Below are 22,084 nucleotides of genomic sequence, written 5' to 3'. Positions count from 1 at the left end.
GCAGTCTATTCCAGAGTATGGGTGGTCTCTGGGTCAGGAACCTATCCCTCCAGCATGTTTTGTTTATTGTGATGACAAGGTTTAGGTCCCTGGAGCGTGTAGCTCTGATGGTTTGGGATTTCTTTAAGTGTAGCATGTCCAACAGCTCTGGGTTTGACATGGCCTTGTATGTTAAGCAGAGATCACCTCTGAGTAAACGATATGCGACCGAGTATATCTGGAGATTTTTTTAGTCGGTCAGCATAGGGCATCTGCTTTAGGCCTGTGATTCTTTTAGTGAGGTGTTTCTGTGGCCTTTCCAGTTGTTGCAGATGTCTTGTGAGTTACATATCAAATGGGGCGTTGTACTCTATAATGGGTCTAATGAGGGATGAGTACAATGGGACAATAACCTCATTTTTTCTGGATGAAAAGCCCTTAGTGATGAGGTGTGCAACATAAGAAGGATTTCCTGACTGTTGTGGTGATGTGGTTATCGAAGGTGAGACAACTGTCCTCCTGTGTTCCTAAGTCTCTTATCACACTTCCGGTGTTTAGTGTACTGCCACCTATGTGATAATTCATGGGTACATGTTTTTTTCTCAAAGGGGATAACTATACACTTCTTGGCATTAAGCTTGAGCCCATGGCTCTGGCATCAACCATCTGTTTCTGTAAGGCCCTTTTGTAGAATATCCACAACATTTTGGGATTCAATAATGGCTCCCAGTTTGCAGTCATCTACGAACTTTGTTAGCCAGAGTCCCTTAGCATTGGCCTGTACTTCAGAAAACTAGATGCCAAACAAGAGCATTCCCAGGACTGAACCTTGAGGTATTCCACTTGTCACTTGTCTGTAGCTGGATTTGGAGTTGGCTACTTTTACAGTGTGGGTTCTGTCAGTAAGCCAGTTGGCAACCCATCGAGTGACATAGAGATTTATGCCCAGCTTAGTAAGTTTATCTATGATTCCAGAGTGAGGGATGATTTCAAAGGCCTTGGCGAGGTCCAGATAGGCTGTGTGGACCGCCTTACCTTCATCCACGGCTCTGGAGCCTGATTCAAAGAAGTCAATTAGGTTCAGTAGACACAATCGGCCATGGCTGTTGTTTTTGTGGGCATGAACAACTTAAGACATATATCCCTGGAGTATCTGAACAGAGACATGACAGAATTCTCTTCAGTATGTATCTGAGTATGGTATGAAATTAATACTGATCAGCAGTGTAGTTTCACCAAGAATGAAGCCCCAATATAAACAAAGGATAACAATTCCAACAACTGGATTACTTACTGACTTCCTGCAAAGGGGTGTCTGATAAGTATCTGGAAGGGAGATGGCTGAAATCCTGCCTGCTTTGCAAGGGATCACTTGCGCCTCTCTCTTTATGGCTTTGTATAATTGCCAACATTTTCTCGCCCTCATAGTGCCTTTTCAGGTACCATAAGTCTGGTTATATCCAGCAGCTGAGCCAAACAAAGTCAGGCTAGTACATAATAGTGCCACTCTGCAAAAAAAAAAACATTCCCTGATGGCTGCCTAAATGATGGGCTCCTGCTGGTCAACTCTCACCTTGATGATTTGAAATGAATGGTCTGCCAATACGGGAGGGGGCAAAAATGGGGGGGAAAGTAATGCCTCTCAACACTAGAAGCATCAGTGAGAAACTGCCCTCCTTAGAAGGTCTCCTGACACTGGAAAGTATACATTTTGTGTGTCACCAAGTTTCAAATGGAATGATAACAGACCCTCCTTACTGGGAATTTAGACCCTCTAGTGAAGGTGTCTCTGTTATCAGTGATGGTGTTTCCATATTCCACCATGGTTCTATAGCATTGCCTTGAACTTCTTCACATCATAGTAACTATCTGTAAAATCTGTTACAGTATCCTGGCAAACCACAAACCCCCTTCGAATGAGACCCTCAACCCATGAAGCATATCTAAACAAACTTGCGTCCTTACCACTGATTCCAACACTATTATTATTATTAAAGGTTTCAATTCTCCATCTACAAACTAGAAAACATTCACTACTACAGATAAATATGCACAACTCCACCTTGACTTCGTCATTGCAAACTCTCTAGGCCAGATTGTACAGCTTCTAATATAGGTTTCAGTTTTCTTGACTTGTCATCACAACTATCACCATTACCCTCTAGGCCTATAGTTACTCATCTCTCATCAGATATGACCACCATTCAGTGTTTTGCACCATTAGGACATTAACTAAAATGCACTGAAGACCTACATGTCTTTGGGTGCAAATGTAAAAAAAATACATGATGAGCTGACATTTAGGAACTCCCTCTTCTTCAGTCCCCTGGGTAATCTGGCAAGTAAGGAGCATTATGGGTAAAAAGAAGAGCTCGAGAGTCAGATCTAAGTATCTAAAGAGATTAGCTGAGTCGGATCCGAGGGTCAGATCCAACCCATAGTTTGAAAAATGAATGAAAATGACAACATCAGAATTAACCTTACACAAATGTGTATAAAATGTGAGTGGTCTGATATTCTCATCATAAGTCCAGTGATGAAAAGTGCACTCCATACTTGGAATAAAAGGATGAAAAAAGTCTTAAAATGCACCACAACACATATAGAACTACCATGACCTTTGCAAACCGAGCACTCCCAGATACTTGACTTATCATTCAGCTCCTTAAAAGCTGCTGCAGTATAGTCTTGGTCATACCATCTGTGATGTCACAGGTTTGTCTCCATCCAGTCTGCCACTTTGGATAACTGAAAATATGGCAACCATATAGCACATACTCTACAGTCATGCGACTGCCTTATCTTTATGATGCCTGACAAACTGTAGCATCCAAACGTTGGCCACTGACAAGCAGGCACTGATCTGAAGATGGATCTGCTGCAGCTCATTTGACAGAGGTGAACCTTGAACTGCATCTTCCACTAAAGACTTGCAGGTTTACAGCAATGCTTACTACACCCTTATGCCACAAGACTGCTATAAATAAATGTCTTCTGCTGGCATATGCATGCAACACAAAGAAATAACCCAATACTCACAATATGACACGTTAACTAAAGTTGTAATTTTTAATGGAATCCTCCTGTGACCAGATGCTACTGACATGAGCACTATTTTAATAGGATTTAACTCTACAAAGATGCTAATCTTTAAAAAAAAAAAATATATATATATATATATATATATATATATATATATATATATATATATATATATATATATATATATATATATAAAGGAAGCTACAACCCACACAATATAAAGTTCTCTATGGGTACTATTTTTGATAATATAAGGAAATCTAGAAAAAAAGATGGTACACATAAGCTGTTACTTTTTAACTTCAGTTAGAACTCTCTTCATATAGCCATTACAGCCACAAGTCATTTGTCCGTATATTACAACTGGCATAATAAAGCAAGAAAACTGCATACAACCAACTTTTCTGGAAACCTTACAGTATTAGTACACCTCTGGAACCATTTTGTACATTTGTTGCAGACACTCTCTCTCTCTCTCTCTCTCTCTCTCTCTCTCTCCTCCCCACATTTTCTCTCTTTCTCATCTTTACTTTCTTTCAGATGAATCATTTTCAAGTAAGCATTTTCTAAATGAAAACATACAAGTGGAAATAGTTGGTACTCCTACCAAATTCAGTTCAGTCTCCATACTGCAAACCAAGGAAAAGTTTACATCTTACACTAAAAGTAGCATCAGGGTCCTGAACAGCTACTACAAGATTCTGGCATAAGGCTGACCAGCTTTCAGAATTTTAAACATCAGACAAAGGAGCACAGCACAATGTCTGTAAGGCTTCATGTCGCACCTGCAAAGAAAAAGTATATCTGCAGTAAATGGTCTGAATTTGAAAGGACGAGATCTTATACTTTACAGTTCCCTGAGGAATTCCTGCTTTTGAATTAGCCCATCAATAATCTTAGCTTACTTATATGACCAAAATATTACCAACTTGCACCGAAAACCGTTAGAAGCCATAACGCTTTGAGAACGCTGAATTTATTTAAAAAGCTAAGTAAACACGTTTTTCCTCTGGCCCAAATGGCTAGACTTCTTCAAAACAAAAACTAAACATTGTCAGTTAAAATGTAAACCCTCATATATATAAATTCCCCGCCAAATGTTTTAGTGACGCTGCTTCTTCTTAAAGATATACACTGTTAAAAACAATGAAATATTAGCCATAGAAAAAATTGCTTTTGTTACAAAAATGTGTATATATGAAGCTTTAGACTGCAACAACCCTGCTTCATTTCATTAAAATGAAATGATCATACCAACCAAGTTATTATACTACCCTTTTATTATAATAAGGTTGCAGTATGTACAAAGCTTGACATCATGTTCTACATGAAATCCCAAATATATATTTTTCTGTGTTAAAACTCATACAAACCAGAGCATTTAAACTATGCTCTATACCATGTATAAACCCATCCATTCATGCTACATGACTACGCTAAATTCCGTATGTCTATATACTAAATTGACTCAAAAATAACATAAAAAAATAAAAAATATAAAAACATAAAAACAATGTACACATAATTCACCTAAGCCAAAAAACATATATGCTTTAATACCTTTCATTGCGGCTATCAAAAATCTTTGAATTATTCATTATTTTATAATGAGAAACATGATGTTTAATCATCTATCCAAACTTTTGAGCTTTAAAAGACACATCAGCGAACACTTGTCATTTAAATCTGGATTTGTGTATGTATTGAGCTTGACTTGTCACAATAACTCCATTTTCTCAAGTAACAGACCAAAAGGACCCCCCCCACATCTTGTTTGACTCGGTCGATTACTTTGAATTGGAATCTGTGGTTAGGAAAAGCCAGGATGTGTTTGGCAAGGGCATTTTCTTCTTTTTGTAAATTAATACTTCTCTGATGCTCATAAACCCTTTCTCTTAATCTGCGCTCCGTCCTCCCTATGTAAAAGGATGGGCAACATTGGCAGATGGCTAAATATACAACTCCTTTGATTTGCAATTAAATTTGCCTTTAGTATTCAACCTTAACCCATTGATCTCAATGTTGACCCCTAGTGCCATTAAGTGACAATATGAACAACTGCTGCATTGTATCATTCCTCTATTAACTACTAAAGGATTGACCTGTTGTTTTTTCTGTAGCAGTTCTTTAAAACTTAATCCCCTTCTCCACACTATTTTTGGAGATGTTCCTAATTTGGATGTTAGTGTATTGTCATCATTTAATATGGCCCAATTTTTCATTATGATTTTTCTTATACTAACATAATCTAAGGAGAACCTCAAAATACAACCAAATTAAAATCGGCTTGATTTGGTTGTTGTATCATCCCTTGAGACACTGGACTAATCTGCCAGTCAAGTTGATTATTCAGACAGGTACTTTGCTGTTTCAGTATGGGTTTATAAAAACCATTAGTTCTTTTAGATGTAACCTCTTCTATTAGTTCTTCTATCAATGCAATAGAATATGCCCTACTCATGAACATTTGTTTTAAATTGAAACATTCCTCTATAAAATCTTTCTCCGAGGTAATCATTCGTGCAGCCCGTACCAGCTGACCTTTGACTATTGACTTTTTTTGATGTTTTGGGTGTGCGCTGGAGTAGTGCAAAACTTTATTAGACTATGTGGGTTTTCTAAATATATTCACTTCATACTCCTTGTGTAAATCATTTTTGATGAGTGTCCCATCCAAATATGAGGTTGATGTATTAAATGTGTGTGTTAATTGCAAATTCTCAGCAATATGCTCATTTCCTTCGATAATCATAAAAATGTCCTCAATAAATCTCACATAGAGTTTGATTGTACTTCTAAGGGCATAATTCCTAAACACATGTGGATTTTCCCAAAATGACATTACCAAATTGGCGAAACCTAGATCCACATGGAGAGCCCATAGCTACTCCTTTTTTTTGGTTGTAAAACTGATTATCAAATAAAATGATGTTATACGGCAGAATGACACCCCGGAGCTGTTGTACCAAAGAGACTTCATCTTATTTGAACCTTTTTGTCTCATTCTTGCTGTTGCCCATTCAATTCCTTGCTGATGCCGTATACTGCTATATAACTCCTTTACATCTACTGTTAGAAAATTGTTTTCCTGTTGGTATGTAAAGCTATTAATTTTCTCTAAAAAAACCCAAGAATCTTTTACTATCCACTGCTCTATTGCCACATATTTTTTCATTATTGTGTCTGCCAATTTGGCACAAGCATACGTGGATGATCTCCTTCCATCCACTATTGGTCTAAAGGGGGGGTCAATGGCATTTTTATGAATTTTCAGGACACCAAGCATGCAAGGTACTCTTGGTGACTCGACCACTAAATAATTGAACATATGCAAGTCTATTCTTGCTTCAATAAACAATTAATTTAAGAAGCTTTTAATAAATTGGTTCGACCTGTTATATTCATTAATCGATGATAACTCATATGTATCAGGGGTCAAAATTTCTTTGATTTTACTGACATAATCTGGTGTGTCCATAACTACCAATCTCCCTCCTTTATCTGGGTTCATCACCCTCACATTCGCTGCCAACAACACTTCCAGGCTCTCTTTTTCATCCTTGCTCAAATTATATTTATGATCTGATTTTATTTCACTTAATTTCCTCAAATCTAGCTCGCAAATTTTTTCAAAAGTGTATAATGTATTGTGCAATGGTGGGTTAAAACAACTGGAAAGCCTTAACTGGACATTATTTGTAAATTGACCACCTAACAGTTGTCTTAAGTTCAGTTTCCTCACGAATAACTTTAAATCACAGATTGTTTGTGCCAAGTTCATTTTACATGCTGGAACGAAAGTTAGGCCTTTAGACAATATGTCCACCAGTTGTTCTGAAACACTGAATGATGAAAAATTAAAAACAGAAAAATCCTCCTGTTTGTTTTTAATCACATTACATATTCTATGCTGCTGATTAGTCGATACTATCTCCTGTTGATGTAATTCCTTCTCTTGTTCCATTGTTTCATTTGATTGCGTCTTGGACAACCCTGTTTCGAATTTGAAGTAGATGGTTGTTGGTTGGTTCTTGTTTCATTGCTATTATTGTTGTTATTATGTGTTCTAATCCTTTCGCTTCTCCTTACATTGTCATTATCAACTTCTTCATTGTTGAAAATATTGTGAGTGTCTTCTTGCTGTGATGCACCACCAACACTTTGGTGAGCTTCTGAAATTATGTCTCTGTCTCCATCAGAATTCACAACTTGTTGTTTGGACCATAATTGTGATCCTGGGGGTGAGGGATAAGCTGTCCCGGTATTGTATTGCATCTGATCCCTTTGAAGCTTTTTCATTTTAGTTTGTCTTATTTTTTTCTAAGTGCTGCTCAATACTTTGGAAGCAATGAAGATATTCATATTTGTATCTCCCAAAGTCAACATGTTGTTTAATTTGTCCATCTAGGGATTCAATGCACTGTTCCAGTTCTTTATTTATCAAACTATAATGTTTAATCATTGTTTGTAATAATTGCAAGCCTTGTTGGTTAAAAAGCTTAATTAAATCCTGATGGAATACTGATCCTGGCAACAGGCCTGTAGGGTATCGCCAGATTCTGAGCCCTTTCGGCATAATTTCAAGTTTCAAGCATTCTTGAAAATACTTAATTTCCAGGCACAGTTTTTTATATTTCAGTATGTTGTGATCAAGTGAATTTAAAAGTTCTGGTAATGTTTTGTCCAATCTAGCTCTACCTGATGTTCCATTGACCAAGTTATTCGCTCCCAACAAACCTATTGGGGACATTAACCAGTCTTTCATATTTGGTACTTGTGTAACCTCACTTGTAGAAACCTGCATTAATTGTTGATGCATAGTTGCATTATTATGTGCCATTGGCCTGTTGACATTATCATTAGTGCTAACAGCATTAGTATTTGACAAATTAGATGCATCTCTTGTTTGCATTAGTTGTTTATGCTGTCCGCTATTTCATTCAGCATTGAAATTGTGTACAGTACTTGTTTGCGCTGATTGTTTGGAAGTCAATACAATCATTTTCCCCACCTGTCCTGCTGGAAAGCATTAGGATCCACTTGCCCAGTTTGTCCTAACTGGGAGGGATTAGAAGTGACCATTCGGTCCTGTTGTTGCTGTTGCATGGTTACAACCGTGTCCAATCTTTCATTCATTGTCTCTACTTTCTGAGACAGGAGCTCGATCAACATAGTAAGCTTGTGCATTGATTCAGATTCCCCATTTGAATCTTTTAAAATGCTAAGCGTACTCTTAAATGAGTTATTGGCCATAGTGGACCACAAACTACAACTTATATGACCAAAATAATACCAACTTGCACAGAAAACCGCTAGAAGCCGTAACTCTTTGAGAACGCTGAATTTATTTAAAACACGTTTTTCATTTTTCATATTGTCACTTAATGGCATTAGGGGTCAACATTGAGATCAATGGGTTAAGGTTGCATACTAAAGGCAAATTTAATTGCAACTCAAAAGGAGTTGTATATTTAGCCATCTGCCAATGTTGCCCATCCTTTTACATAGGGAAGATGGAGCGCAGATTAAGAGACAGGCTTTATGAGCATCAGAGAAGTATTAATTTACAAAAAGAAGAAAATTCCCTTGCCAGACACATCCTGGCTTTTCCTAACCACAGATTCCGTTTCAAAGTAATCGACCAAGTCAAACAAGATGTGAGGGGGGGGTCCTTTTGGTCTGTTACTTGAGAAAATGGAGTTATTGTGGCAAATCAATCTCAATGCGTACACAAATCCAGGTTTAAATTACAAGTGTTCGCTGATGTGTCTTTTAAAGCTCAAAAGTTTGGAGAGATGATTTAACATCATGTTTCTCGTTATTAAATAATCAATAATTCAAAGATTTTTGATAGCCGCAATGAAAGGTATTAAAGCATATATGTTTTTTGGCATAGGTGGATTATGTGTACATTGTTTTTATGTTTTTATTTTTTTATGTTATTTTTGAATCAATTTAGTATATAGACATACGGAATTTAGCATAATCATGTAGCATGAATGGATGGGTTTATACATGGTATGGAGCGTAGTTTAAATGCTCTGGTTTGTATGAGTTTTAACTCAGAAAAATATATATTTGGGATTTCATGTAGAACATGATGTCAAGCTTTGTACATACTGCAACCTTATTATAATAAAAGGGTAGTATAATAACTTGGTTGGTATGATCATTTCATTTTAATGAAATGAAGCAGGGTTGTTGCACTCTATAGATTCATATATACACATTTGTGTAACAAAAGCAATTTTTTCCATGGCTAATATTTCATTGTTTTTAACAGTATATATCTTTAAGAAGAAGCAGTGTCACTAAAACATTTGGCGGGGAATTTATATATATGAGGGTTTGAATTTTAACTGACAATGTTTAGTTTTTGTTCTGAAGAAGTCTAGCCATTCGGGCCAGATGAAAAACGTGTTTACTTAGCGTTTTAAATAAACTCAGCGTTCTCAAAGAGTTACGGTTTCTAGCGGTTTTCTGTGCAATAATCTTAGCTTATTTTGTTTCTTTGTTTAAATGCATAATAACACTGCTGTGTGCATATGGTGCTTTCCTTTGTTTTAAACTTTGAAAGAAAAAAAAAGATGTTAACAAAAATAAGCACGACTACAGCTTCTGTTAGAAAAGTTAATAAACATAATCACGTAATATCTGCAGTTGCAGTAATGGTAAATAACTGAAGCTAATATCCCAGTGAATACAGCTCCTAACGCCTTCCCTAAAAAATCATGAACAAATAAAGTAGTGACTAAAACAGAAGAGGTTTTGTATTAGAACATTACCCCACCAGATATGCAGTAGCAAGGACCGCCCAAACCCCGCCCAGCACTCTGTGCATAATGTTTACTTTTAGAGGTGCTTTGAATAAACATAGGATGACCATCGTCAGAAAAATCAGTATGCCAAACTTTATAATTATTTTAATGCAAAGCCTTTCCTCCCTTATATATGAAAATTAAATGGGCAAATTAGACTAAATAATTTGCCCACTTAATTTTCATTAAGTTAGTAAAAGGTCAAATCCGTTACATGTTAACCTTTCATCCCTTTCATTTGGGGTGAGTTGCTTTTTTATAATTACACTGAATTTACAGAGTTTTTAAATGAACAAAATACTGTTAAATGCGTTTTTCCTGCATTGTGAAATTTCATGAGGTAACTTGATCATTTTCTGTTTAGTTGGATTAAGAAGTTAATTAACTTAAACAGAATGGACTTGACAGTAGTTCGGTATTGACATTTGAAATGCTTTTGTTACTTTTCTGAATGTCGCAATTAAGAGCTGCTAGTTTTGCAGGATCCCTGTTGTGCACACAGAGTATCATATGGCTTTATGCCTGAATTCGAGGTCTGGTATTTCCTTTGAAAAACTTAAACTTCCTGGATGGGGTACACTGCTGACTGGGGTATCCATTGTATTCCACATGACAGATATTGTTATTGTTTTTGTGTTGTTATGCGTTTTTGACTAATTGCTTGTTTTAATTTAATGTTTAATAGTCAGTGGATCTTTGGTGGGATTACCTTTTGAAATAACCCTGCAAGATGGAGCACATGCATTGTTTTTGCTGCACTTTTTAATTTCCTTATTAAAAACTAGATAGACTTGTTAATGTTTTGTTTAAAACTGCAGTTTTAAAATGATATTCTGCTTAACACTGGTTGTTTAATTTGTATGGAGAGCAGCCATGTGAAGTGGGAGGTGCAGGGGGGTTGCCCTTTGCAAAAACAATTACTGCACAAAATTATAATTAAAGATACCATAAAAAAGTATGAAGCCTGTGTTAAAAACAGTCAGAGAATAAATATTCACAATGAATATTCACAATGTCACTGAATATTCAGCGTGGCTTGTCACTCAGTCGTGTTTTCCATGCAACGTCACATGGGCTTGCCCTGTCAATCATTTTGACCACCCCCATTCCTGTGTGAAAATCGCGGTGGGGTAATGTTCTAATACAAAGCCAAGGAAGATTCTCTAATAAGGCCAACAGAACATGTTTTCGTGTGAACTTTTTTACGTACAAAACTTGAACATCTGACATTACTGACTGTCAAATCAGAATGTAATAAGGGAAAAGGAAAAATGAGGCAAGATCAGGCACGCTTTAGAAAGCAAGAAACAGCAGAAAGTTAGGAAATGACAATGTTCCACTGTATCTGAACAATAGTGTACTGTTTGGTTTCCTAGGAGAATCAAAACGGCACTGGGAAGATAAAGAAAGTCCTTAGTTACAGCAGTCGGGGGTGGGGCATAAGAAAGTAAGGATGACAACAGCTTGTCAGAGGTTTTGTTTCAGTAAGGTGAACTCGGCACACCATGGATATCTAAAGTATTAAAATATTACCAAAATAATTATGAAATCATGGAAAGTAAGATACTTGGGTTCATTTTATAGGTTAAACTGTAGGATGGTGTAATAAAAAAAAACAATGTCAGCACACCACATGTTAGACACTCCCCCTTTAATGCGATGGCTTGCTGTTAGGTATTGCACTATTGATCGCATTACAGAACTTAAAATAAATTATGGAGTATGGCAATTATCTTTGATCAATGGAAGCATGTAAGCAAGGTCAATGAGATAACTAGACAAATAACCACTTACCTTGCGTACCGAATAATATTAGCAATTGGGCTTTATAGTATGATTATACTTAGTAAAATGAATGCAGATATATTTGTCATGCTTATAGCATTGGCTTTCTATTTGAGTGCTCCATGAACACATGCTGTAGCTTTGTAATTTGGACCATGAGATTTCATACTTCCATCCTACTGGTCACACAGCAAAGAAGGAAGAAATATTACAACACGGTTTGATACAGTGCAAGGGGACTAGCGATTACTAAGTAAGGAAGTAAGGAATATTTCTTCAAGCCTTTCATGCTGATGTTTCATTAATGTATGTTTTTGAAATTGGTTGCAGTTTGAGGTGGTTTTAGATAAGTGTTTTTAAAAAATGTTTTATAGCCTTAAACAAACATGCTAACAGTAAAAGTAACTGCTGCTATGGGATCACTCACTGTCATGCCTCACTCACACAACATGCCCTTTTTGTATAGAAAATTAGCCGATTTTCTCAAAAATTTCAAATATAACCATATGGCAGCTCCACTCTGAAAAATAAGTGGAGAAGGTAACTGGCAAAGTTCAGGTACTTTTTCAACTTATTTTTTAACAGTGGAGCTAAAATGCTAGTATATTGATACTTGCACTTGTGGAAGATACTCGGGTGTAACACTATACAATTCCTAGCTCCTCAGTGAGCACTCGGCTGTAACTGCAGAGGCGCCATGCGACAGTACTCAGGGTTAATGACTTTAAAGATTCAACACAGGGCAGTAAATAACAAGGGTGGATACAAATCTAAGAGAGTATCAAGAGCAACATATTCTTGATTATGCCCTAACAGGTACTAAACTATGTCCCCCAACCAACATAACAGTCCACTCTAGTTTGTGCCATAGCAGGACATCATCTCCCTCCCCCTCGAAAAAAAAAAACACTAAATAGAGTCAGGAACAACGTTGATAAGAAAATAATGGGGAAATATTAAAAGTACTATCAAAGGATCTTTCCATGGAACATGTATACATAGTTAGCACACAACATTATACTTTATGCGTACCCTCCATCCTCTATACCTCTCAAATTGCTGGTAAAGAAGGCAATGTAAGGAGTATGTTTCTAAGAAATGCATATAGATTTACTTGACATTTATTGTTATCTACATTCAAGCATATGAAATTATTTAAGTTACAAGATGGATGCATACCTGATGGAGTGCAATACTCCTCTGTCGAAATATACTGAATCAGAAGAAATATGTATCTGCATTAAAATCATGTTATAACTCATCCATATCAGTTTACCCAGCTACTCATTTGCCTTTTTTATAATGGAGTCCATCAATAATTGATTGCATGTGTCCTACTCTGTGCTTCAGAGATGCTAATTACAGCATACACAGCTGAATTGCATTCTAATCAATCAATCTTGTGGAGCTAGACAACAGGATATAAAAGCATCTATGTTTTCTCTTGTCTCAACTTTCTTTTCTTTTTTTGTGGATTGAGAAAAATACTGGAGTACAGACACAATGTAGGTACACAGAGATTGTTATTAGCTGCTGCTTTTTGAATACATCTGTCTGTAATACTGGCCTAATAGACTGCTGCTGCTGGCAATAGCCATACACAGAAAAGGTGAAACATTTTCAGGGTACATAGACACTGGTGGAACTGAGCAACCTCTCTCAGCATTGTCTCAGAGACAGAGACGACTACAGGAAACCATCCCAGTGGACAGTAAGGTATGTGTTTAAATGAGATTTCTAATCACTGGGACATTTAACATTCTAGCTGGGGGCATGCTTGGTATGATACAGGCACCACCTTCCATGATCTTATGCTACAACATGGCAAATTTAAACATTAGTACTGAGTATATTTTCAGATGAATGATACAACTGAAACATGTATTGCATTATCCCAAATTAATGTGTGCCTTACATTGGAGTCATGTATACATGACAACAAGAAATGGGGAACAGGACAGGGTCTACATTAACTATGATGTGTACACCTCAAACTGCCAAGTCATGTTTAACAGCATGTGTATCATCAGCCACATGTGTGCTGGTGAATATGCCAGTTAACATGAATCCCATATGTTCCCCATCTCCCAAATGCTCCAGATATGTGCTATCGGAGATTTCTCACAGAGAAACATAGGGATGGATGCCTTTGCTCTCCATCAACAAAATAACACTCAGTGCTTGTTTATGCTAGTCAACATGGCTTTATTTATTAGCCGATTGCATAACATATTTACTCTTAATATCCTTCAACATTGTAAAGGCAATATTATACAATGACTCCCTAGTAATATTCGAAAACATGCACGCTGACTGGCCCAGCCCGACCAGCATGCCTGTTGTAAATCCCAGAATATACCAATGGAAAAGGTCCGTTCGCCCGGACTTTTTTCTGTTGGTATAAAGTGCCCCAAAACCTTTTTTTTTACATTTAAAAAAAGAGAGAGAAAACAGAGCAACGGAGACTTTCTTTTTTCCATTGCTTCCATTTCAAAGCATTGATGTACTGTATGTGTGGGAAAGCAAGTCCCATACGCATGCACAGTACATCAAAACGAAGAAGCAGTATACAACAACCGGCAAAAGAAGAGAAATCCACCATTATACAAAGACATTATTTAAGAAAAGTAAGTATTTTTTCTTAAATAATGTCATTGTATATTAGTAATAACCGACTTCGTGGTTATGGTATATTAAAGATTTACCCACGGGTTGCCATTGTTAATCACTTGGGCTTTGCACTCGTGATTAAACCACACCAACTGTGGGTAAATCTTCAATATACCACACCACTTCGTCGGTTATTGCTTTAATATAGGATTGTTTTAACACATACTCTGTACCACAGTACTGGTCAGATGACTGCTGACTGACCAAGGAAGACATCCGGTTAAGACAGTGTTATATATTTCAAAACAAGAATCATAATAGCCTGTTTAAGGAGCAAGTGCAGTATTTTCCAAGTTAAACATTTAACTAACTGTACATCTAACAAGTTCTATTTCAATATAAATGTACATTTCCTATTGAAATTCCTTGTGTGCTGAATGAGTATTATTGCTTGCTACAGTAGTGTATGTGAGAACAACAGCTTTAAGGCACCCATGCATTGCTCTGAATCTACATTTCATGTTGATCTGGATTGCACATGTATGTAGGCATATTCCCTGTATACTAGCAACTTGGTCTATATATAACATAAACTGATTTATTTTCTGCATGTTATTGCTTTTTTTCTGAAATTTTGAGCCTGTATGAACATTGCAATGAATACGAATGTAAGCATACCTTATGTAACTTCTCCTGTAGTGCAAGGAGTTAAGTGTCACTTTTAAGTTCACATTATCCTAGGTTCAAATACATGTATTGCAGCCTTGTTTTGTTTCTAATGCGACCTTATAACAGCTAGCAATGCAATGAATTCTAGACACTTGTATTTTAATTCGTGTTGTGGGAACAGCTGTGAGAATAGGACTGCAATAGCTAAGATCCAAGGTTCTAATAATATAGAATCCCGTCCTTTGTAATGGTGCTTCACATGATACATTATATTAATTGACCTAGCATTTCCTATATCATAATTATTGTCCTGGTGGATGAGAATGTCATATTATGTCAGTTGTACAGTTTTTCTATTAATATCTGTATTATTTCACATATTGTGCTTGTTTAACTTTGTGCAAACACGTTGCCTGTGTTTGGGCGATGCTAAGCAATGTGCACCATTTTCAAATGCTGCAGATTGCAATGTTCTGCATTCTCAGTATCTGTTATAACTGTCATTGGTGGGAAAACACATTATACATTGGTGTTTGGCTGCATTACACATAGCTGACGTTCAGGGTGAGGTTTTGAGATTTCATTCTCAAAGGTAGGGTGTGAAGGAATCAAAAGTGTTTGTTGGACTCCTAGTGAATGATTATGGTCCCCGTCTGTGCAGGAGCACTATCATGGATCAGATTACAAATAGCATGAATGGAACAGTTTGACCAGGGATATGTCCAGTGTTACCGGTATCCCCCGCATTGGCAAATGGTGTAGAAATCGCTATTCAGAGCTCAGGATGAGGAGGAGGGATACCCTCGGTAGTTGGATCAATGAATGCACAATTGATGGCACTCCACAGATGTGGAATTATCACTTGCAGGCACTGCTTGATGGATGCAGCAGCTGCACCTGTTTCTGATTGCAGATCTTAATATGTTTTATTTTTTCCCCACAGCTAATGTGGAGCAAACATAAAATGTGTGAGTCTATGAGGGAAGATTGAGAAGGACGAGATGCAAGTGGTATGTATGCTTCAAAACAGTACTGCTATTTTAGCATTAAGAGTAAATACAGCTTATTGTGCTAAACATATTTATCACTTTGAGTATGCATTTTCCCATTTTAATGCAAGCTTATGCATGCATTGTTTTGTTTAGTAAAACAGCAGTCTAGTATTACAGAGTAGACATAGGTTGTCATTTAGAAAACCACACTTCCAAACTATGCAGTAAATGTTTAGGTTGACATAAATATTGCAATGTAAATTATGACCTATATACCAAGGACACCAAGAGCATGCTGCATATTGTTATATAACAGTGAACCTGTATATATAAGAGTGTAAAAGAAAAGAGTGCTGACATTATGCTGTATTCAAATTGGAAATTACGGTATTACATTAGTCACTGCTTGTGAGTGTGAATAACACACTCCCCAAATTTAATGGCAGATCTTTAGAATAATGTTTTAGCTTGTCATCAGTAAAATTGAGTAGTGTTATGTATTCACAATGATAGCAGTGGAAGTGCAGACCTCTATATCTGTGCCTCAGATGGCCCACTGTCAAATGTCAACATTGTACATGCAACATGCATATATTCAATATACGGAATAATGAATGATTGTGGGATGCTATCTGATCTGTAGTATAACCTAAAAAGGAGTGCAAAAATATATATGACAAAAAATCTAAGAAACAAAAACAAGGTCAACGTAGTCCAAAGCTGCAGGCAGAAGTAACCAAAAAGTTCACTTTATTAAGACTAAAGTTGAGCACTTTTGTCCATCCACTTTGACTTCATCAGAACAATAAAACAAAAGCAACTCTCTCATTATATACTCCCTCAATTAAAACATAATTGGAAAGTAAATGCAAAGTAATTAAAAGTAACTATCAGTGGATTGTTAAAGCCAAAGGCTCAGTGTAAGCATGCAATGTATTTTAAAGGTTAACACTGCAAAGTTGCCCATAAAAAATCTGTCATTAAAAGCTCTATCCATGAATGCTGGCATCCAAAACAACTCTTCAGTAGGAAAAAATTAAAAAGCATAACAAGTTGTAAAAATATGAATATGAATTATATAAAATGTTAAGAATATGAAATATATAAAACATTGCTAAGATATTACAAAATGCAAAACATTCCACCTCAAAGATTGGCTGCTCTCATTTTCAATACAGGTTGTAATGTAACATGGCCATTGTGATCTGTGTTAACTGTAGCATCCAATCTGAGTTGTTAGAGGAGTTTCTTATATTTCAATCTGTTTTCCCATGCTCATCTTCTGACATCTGGTGGGACAATTTCTAAAATGCCAAATACGAGTTTTTTAAAATCATTACAAGTAATAGAATATCTGTATAGTGCATTATTCAAATTGTTCCTTCTCATGTCATACAAATGCTCGTAAATCCTCTTGGCCAGTTTCCTCTCAGTCTTACCTATGTAAAAACAGCAACATCAGTTGCCAAGTACTTAATAAACTAGTCCTGTTGAAATGCAGTCACATCTTTTAAATATGATAGTTGTTTCACAATAATTGTTTAATGTAACCTCTTCCCTATCAACCATGTACTGACAATAGATACACCTACCACATTTAGTGGAGCCTGTCCTGTAATTTAGTTTACTCTTTTCTAAGACTTCATTAATGTTATTATGAACCTTATAAATAAAGGTTGGCTTATCACCCAGATGTCGGTAAAGGTCCTCATCACTTTTCAAGATGGCCCAGTTGTGGGAAATAATATTTCTCACCATAGTACTTAATCCATCGTAATTAATGGCCATCCCGTGGTGAAAGTTTCTCAAATTTGACTGTATGCCTGTGCCAATATCATTCAATAAGGGGGGTTTACCTAAAATACACTGAGACATGGTCTCCCTTTTCTCCATAACATCCCTCTTCAGTGTCTATAATAAATCCAGGTGATAACCTCTATCCAAAAACATAGTAGCCATGTTCTCTAACTCCTTCACAAATAATTAATTGTTGGATGTCGTTCTAGCTGCCCAAATGAACTGGCCCTTCACTAGATTTCTCTTACAATGCATAGGGTGACCACTATTAAAGTGAATATAGGAGTTAGTGAATGTCTCTTTCCTAAATATACTAGATGCCAATTCTTCAGATTCCACTGTAAGTTGGACATCAAAAAATGTGTAGTATATGAATTCTTGCTATGTGTGAATTTCAAAAAGTCTGTGGTACTGGTTAAATATGTAAGAAAAGATTTAATTTCCAATGGGTTCCCTGTCCAGATAAAAACATGTCATCCAGATATCTGGCAGAAAAAGACCAGGACATGGCAAATCTAGAAAAGAGAATGAATCTTTTCTCTCAAGTTAACATCGCAAGGTTGGCAAAAATGGGGGGTACAAGCTGCCCCCATTGCTACACCACTAATGTGTTTGTAGAATTCCCCTTCAAAATGTAAAAAGTTGTTATTCAACACCAAACCCATAAGTTATTCCAGTACTTCTCTTAGTAGTATCAAAAAGTTGGTGTTCTATAAGAGCTTCCTCAAAAAACTCCTATCCAATATTGTGGGGAATATATTAGAAAAGGTTGACCATGTCTATGGTCAAAAATACATGTTTCTTCTTTAAAAAGATCAGGGTTGAGATTGACTAAGAAATCTCAAGTCAAGTAAAATTTGTTGGTTGTGGCTGAGTAGGTGTTTAATTTTCCTATCAACATAAACCGCTAAAGATTAAGTTTTGGAACTCTGAGCTGCCACAATTAATCTATAAGGTGGATCTACTACATTTTTGTGTGACTTTGGAATGCCAAAAGCTGAGGGGATCAAAGGGTCCCTATTGTATAAGAATTCATAAATTTCAGATGAGATAATATCTTGAAGCAGGGGTCTTTGGCTAACAAAGTTCAGAGATGACTGCAAACTAGGAGCCATAATCAAATCTCCTAACAATGTGGACATCCTACAAAAGGGCCTCACTGAGACAGATGCCTGGTGTCAAAGCCATGGCCTCAAGCTCAATCCCAAAAAGTATATTGTCATCCCTTTTGGTAAAAACTCTGAACCCATGAACTACCACATAGGCGGTAGTCTACTTACCACCAAAAGTGTGATAAGAGACCTTGGGACACAGGTGGACACTAGTCTCTCCTTTGATAATCACATTGCCATAGTAGTCAGGAAATCCTTCTACGTGGCACACCTCATCACAAAAGGGTTCTCATCCAGGAAAAAAGAGGTCATTGTTCCCCTCTACTCATCACTCATTGGACCCATTATAGAGTACAATGCCCCTTTTGGTATGTACCTCACAAGACATCTACAACAACTGGAAAGGCCACAGAAATACCTCACAAAGAGGATTACTGACCTCAAACAGATGCCCTACGCAGACCGTCTCAAAAAACTCCAGCTTTACTCTGTTGCATATTGCCTTCTCAGAGGTGATCTCTGCCTAACATACAAAGCTATGTCAAACCCAGAGCTGTTGGACATGCTCTACATAAAGAAATCCCAATCCCTCAAAGCTTCACGCTCTAGGGACCTAAACCTTGTCACCACAATAAACAGGACATGCTGGAGGGATAGATTCCTGTCTCAGAGACTTCCCATACTCTGGAACATACTACCTGTCTATATCAAACAAAGCTCCTCATTAGCACTCTTCAAGAAAAATCTTGATGATTGGATGGGAGATAGGAAATTCACCCCAGGGATCACTTCTGACAGGGGCACAAGAAAATAATTTTCTTGGGTGGCAAAAGCCAGGGTACCATTTGGCTAGGCTTATATAGGCCCTAGGGCCAATAGCCTAGTACCTACCTATGAACCTATGTATCCATCAGAGTTTTGAAACCGGACAAGGGTAGGGGGTTATGACTACCACACAGATGTACTATGTTGGTAAAAATTTTAATATATTGCAAGATGAAACTCATTACCTCACAGCATCCAGGAATGAGATCAACATAGCTTACAGAAATATTGTTCATGTTTATATATGTCTGTATAATTTGCATGCCCATTCAATTACCATTTTTTCATTGCATATCCAATAAAACATACTGGAACAGGATACTGGATGGAAATAATTTTAATAAAAAACACACAAAGTATTAAGCGGTTTTGTCTCCACAAAAGCGAGACTTCATCAGAATACATAGTTACACTCAATGACCTTGTTTAAATATCTTGCCAAACAATGCAATTGGTTAAGCTTATAAATCACCTGCCCACTTTTTACTTACTATTAATGACATAAAAAAATTCCTTAAAGGGAATAAACATGAAATAAAAAAATATATGTCATACACACATTAGAATTCTCAAAATAAACTATATATGGAATATGCTTGCAAAACATTTTTTTAAAAAAATAGTCTCTAACATTTCTCAGCCTTCTCCTGCAATACAGGAGATATAGAAATAACTTCATTCAGACCTAGGGATAGTTAGCAGCCAGTCTCAGTTGCCACTGCATCTCTTTCTTCATCAAAGCATTCTTCCAATTACCCCCTTTCTGGTCAGTAGCAACAAAATCCAAAATGCTGTAAACAAATATATCAAACCCCTCACACACTAAGGAGTGTTTGCATAGGGCGTTGCTCTATTTTTTGTTATTTATGTCATATACATGTTCATAAATTCTACTCCTCATTGCCCGTTCTATCTTGCCGCATAATAACTTGCACACTTACCACATATAGCAAGGTATATCACCCATTTATTGCCACAATTCTCAGGTTTAAACCTAATATTGGTTTTTATAACATTCCCTAACGTCAAATGTATCACCTTGTTGATGTATGTGCACTGCCTACAGTGCCCACAGGGGTTAGTCCCCTTACCATCTTCCTCTTTTGTTCTAGTTTTATATTCTAACAACTGTTTAAAATTGGCACCCGTTTTGTGAATAAACACCAGCACATTGCCCAATACACCAAGAATTTGCGGGTTTACCTTGAATATATTCCAGTTCCTACTGATAATGTTTTTATTGTCACCAGACAAATAATTAGACTTCAATATACAAGCTTTCTCAAATTCCTGACCACCACCCTTCATTTCAGAGCTGTCAGTGTTCAACCCCACACCTAACAGTGGTTTATATTTATGGCCCCAGTTATTGTAAACTTCCTGGAGAATTTCTTCAATTACTCCCCTGGGATAACCTCTCTGCTTAAACATTTCCCCTACCTTATCCAGTTCTCCCTTTGTATCCTGGAAATGGAGATCATCCTCGTCACCCGAATGGCCTGAACTTTAACCAGGCTCTTCTTCTGTGTTAGAGGGTGGTTACGAAAAAATTGTAAATAAGAGTTGCAGAAAGTTTCTTTACGGTACACATTATACCTGAATCCATTCTCATCATGTGAAATGGTAATGTCTGGGTAGTTAATTTATTGTGTGTTGTATGCATGTGTAAATTCCAAATAATGTGTGGTATTATTTAAATAATCCAAAAATAATGGAATGTCATCACTAGGGCCATTCCGCAAGAAAAATAAATCATCCAGGAGTCTAGTGTATAACTTTTAGTTATGTACTTACCATAACTTTAGATGTTTGGGATCCATCTCGCCTACATTCTGTACTGATGGGTTCGGAGCCAATCCTCGGCTCCGACTCGGCATGCTATACTATAGAGCGAAGTCTCTAATTGGCTGAGCTATTCTACATCCCAGTATGCACCAACACTACTTCCCCAGATCTTGTTTGACCGCACACATGCACACAGTCATAGACAGTTGAAATAACATTGCCAGGTGTTTCAAGATGAAACGGCTAAACCGAACCGTCCGGTCTCTTCTGATCTCCAAGGGAGGGGGAAGGAGGGTGGGTATTAGGAATGTAGGCGAGATGGATCCCAAACATCTAAAGTTATGGTAAGTACATAACTAAAAGATGTTATGTGATCCTATCTTGCCTACATTCTGTACTGATGGGACAGCGTCCTTAGCACCTGATTCCTGGTTGGCTCACTGGAAAACACTCCTGAGAACTGTGGAACTGAATGAAGCTCGCCCCTGAGATGCCACATCCAATTTGTAATGAGAAATGAAGGTGTGAGGAGAAGACCAGGTAGCCGCAGCACAAATGTCACTAATGGCAAGCTTGGAATGAAAGGCTGTCGAAGTAGCCATAGCCCTTGTAGAATGAGCTTTCACAGTGGTTGTAAGCTCTCTACTAGAAAGAAGGTAAATATGACCGA

Source organism: Protopterus annectens, chromosome 12.part0 (assembly GCF_019279795.1).
Source record: "Protopterus annectens isolate FY-2018-M chromosome 12.part0, PAN1.0, whole genome shotgun sequence".
Taxonomy (NCBI): Eukaryota; Metazoa; Chordata; order Ceratodontiformes; family Protopteridae; genus Protopterus; species Protopterus annectens.
This window is presented reverse-complemented; position numbering follows the sequence as displayed.